This window comes from Egretta garzetta, unplaced genomic scaffold, assembly GCF_000687185.1.
Source record: "Egretta garzetta isolate BGI_Z169 unplaced genomic scaffold, ASM68718v1 scaffold130, whole genome shotgun sequence".
Lineage (NCBI taxonomy): Eukaryota > Metazoa > Chordata > Aves > Pelecaniformes > Ardeidae > Egretta > Egretta garzetta.
In genome coordinates, this window is record NW_009258284.1 from 1,080,054 (window position 1) to 1,083,031 (window position 2,978).

Genomic DNA, 2,978 nt, shown 5'->3' on the forward strand with positions numbered 1-2,978 from the left:
CTCTTTAGTTTGAGAGCACTTAAGGGATGTCTGTGTTGTTGGCGAGAATTTTGATGGCTTCTTTTTCACATCTGTTCAATATTCAGCATGTGTTTTTAGCAATCTTTACCCTTTTTGTGAGGTTGAACGGGTTTGATTGGATTTTACGCAATTAGTATACTGTGAGAGTTTGCGAGGATTTGCTTCAATTCCGAGATGATTTCTCTTTGTCTGCTTGTGGTTTTCTACAAATATCTGAGCAAGTGCACCATGATGGCAAAAGCATTTGAGGAAAATGAATGTCAAAATCCCGTGTGCTGCTACTGCTGGAAGTGGGAGTTTAACTAAGGTCTGCCAGCTTTCGTAGTAAGAATTCTTGTATGCTTTTCAGAAAATAGACGTTTAGTTGTTAGGGGATAGATAAGCCATGTCTCTTATGGGTGTTGAATTGCAGAAAGCAAAAGCATTTAGAAAGCTGTTCATTGAATATGCTCAGAAAAAAAAAATCACATCGGGTTGTGGTTTCTGAGAGTAGGAAAAAGGCCAATCTCATGTCATAGGCTAATAAAATATATTAGGGATGAAGTCAGTAGAAGTTCTGTAGGAAATCCTCTGAAACCAGGAAGGAATAGCAACTTACAGTCGACATTCTTAGAAAAATATAAAGTTGAGTCAAATATGAAACAAAATTACATTTGGCCTCCCTTTTTATTGTAAGAAAACTTGGAAAAGGCTGAGTATCCTTCAGAAGGGAGCAGTGCTTGCTGCGGGTAAGCTCTGCAGGGCTCTTCTGCGAGGTGAGCTCCTCCATAAACAAGTCACGAAACATTTCCTCGGTTCGCGTTGTTAGTACTGAGGTATTTGGTCAGAAAGTAAAAGACAGCTAAATCAATGATTCCAAGTGTTTTCTAGCAGATGTTTGCTTTAGGACACATCTAGCTTTGGGGGGATGCCCAAACACAGAAACACCATTTCCAGCTCCCCTGGTTGGAAGGACCATTTCAGGCGGTGAATCAAGCACAAGCCCACAGAGCTCCTTCCCCAAGCCGTAGTGTGTCTTGAAAGGACAGTTTTGAGGGAAGCATGAACTAACCCTCCGCTCTGGGTGAGCCCGGTGCCAAGGGCAGCAAACCACGGACGAAGAGAGCAGGAAAAAGATAGAGTGGTGTCTCACGCTGGTGCACCTCTGGGGAACTCAACCACGTTTGTGGCGAGAGTCTGAGACTGGTGCTTTTCTCCATTGATCTGCTCGCTCTCTTTTTGGGGAGGGCAACTGCTAATGCAGCAATTACAGGCCAGTATTAGAAGCCCTACATGCCTTTATGATGGGTATCACAGTGACTTTCATTTTCTAAGCCTTCAGAAGGCAATACCTCCAGACTGCAGTCTTTGCCAGTGTGAGGATGAAAACACCCCATGACTTACTTGCTCAAAGTCTTTGCCCACACGTTTGCTCTCAGTGGGAGCAGATTGCTGGAGGTGAAGCTGTTGCATGCAAGAGCCTTGTCCCAGCTCCCCTTTCCTCTTCAGCATCAGGGAGAACTGGTGCCCTACTGTGGCATCACAAGACTGGAAACCAAAAGCCTGCATTTGTGCTGGGTGAGTCACTGTCCTGCAAGGAATGTTTAGGGAAACACAACTGATTGTTTAAGGGAAACACAACTGATTGTTTAAGAGATGGCTGGGAGGAGAATGACTCGATTTGCTGGTTAAGTTAGAACTATTAATCAAAAAAAGCAAGTATTCAGTGCTTCTGAAATCTCACTACCTGTTTTCATGAGGTTTTTTTTACTCTGAATTGCTGAATGCTGCTATTACTGCATTTTACACTATTTTTGGTTATAGTCCCAGTTGGATCGGTAGTCACAGCTTGAAAATCCCAGCTGAAAAATGAATTCTCCACGTTCCCCCCAGAACCAAAATCTTTGGGGGCTAATTTAGGTTCAGTGTTAGCATACCGACAACATCTTATCTGCTCTAACTTCACCCTTCCTCCTTTAGCTCAAAGGGTTCATGTTCCTGGTTGTAGGTGAAACCCTCCGGCACTCCCTCCGTCGGGGAGGGTATGGTGGGATGCATCGTTCTGGTGATGCCACTTCCCCTTGTCTCTGACATGATGGATTGATACGTGATGAGATGTGATGTGGTTGCTGAGCTGGGAAATGCTAAAATGGATTGCACAGTGGGGAAGAAAGGGGTGCAAAAATCTCCTGCTGCTGCCAGGTACCCTCCTAGCGTTTGATGAGTTGATCCATATGGCTTGAAAATCAATTTTCACCTTTTGCCTGGTAGTGCACGCGTAGCGAGGGTGAGAGCTCATTATTTCACCCGTACCAAGGTCTGACAGAAAGGATTAAAGGGATTTATACTTCTCCTCATAACTGGTCCCTAAAATCTTGTCCTCGAGCCTGTATGGTTTTTCCTTTTTATGCTGGGAGAGTCCAGCCTACTCGGAACGCTCGTGATCTTTGCCAGACAAGGGTGGACTGGCGGTATGCCAGAAGCTGGATTTGCTCTGAATTTGCGTAACGTGGAGCAACTGGATCCACCTTTAACATGGAGGTCGGGCAGGCAGAGACCCACAGGCCCTAGCCGGCTCCGAGCTGCCTGCAGGGGAATGTCTTCTGCCCTCCATGGGATTGATAGCTGCCATTCAGGGAAGTTATTGATTTTCTACTCGAAGCATCTCCCACGGGCTTATTTTTGTTAGGGTTGTTTGGAAAAGCATCTAAGGGAGAGCCCTCCTTGATTTGACACCACTTAGGCATCATCGAGCAGCTTGTTGCGGCGCCTGGGGAGGACACCCCGAAACTCCAGGGGCGGGGGGGCCTTTGCTCTCCCTGCCCAGCTTCGAAGGCGGTCGGTGGTCTCGCTGGCCCTTTCCCGCGGGCTCCGTAAATAAACAGCTCAGCCTATGGAAACGACGCGTCGGGCCTACGGGCGCCCGCCATCCCTGGCGGCTGGCTTGCCTTCTTCGACAGGCAGTTTGGGGAAGGGGG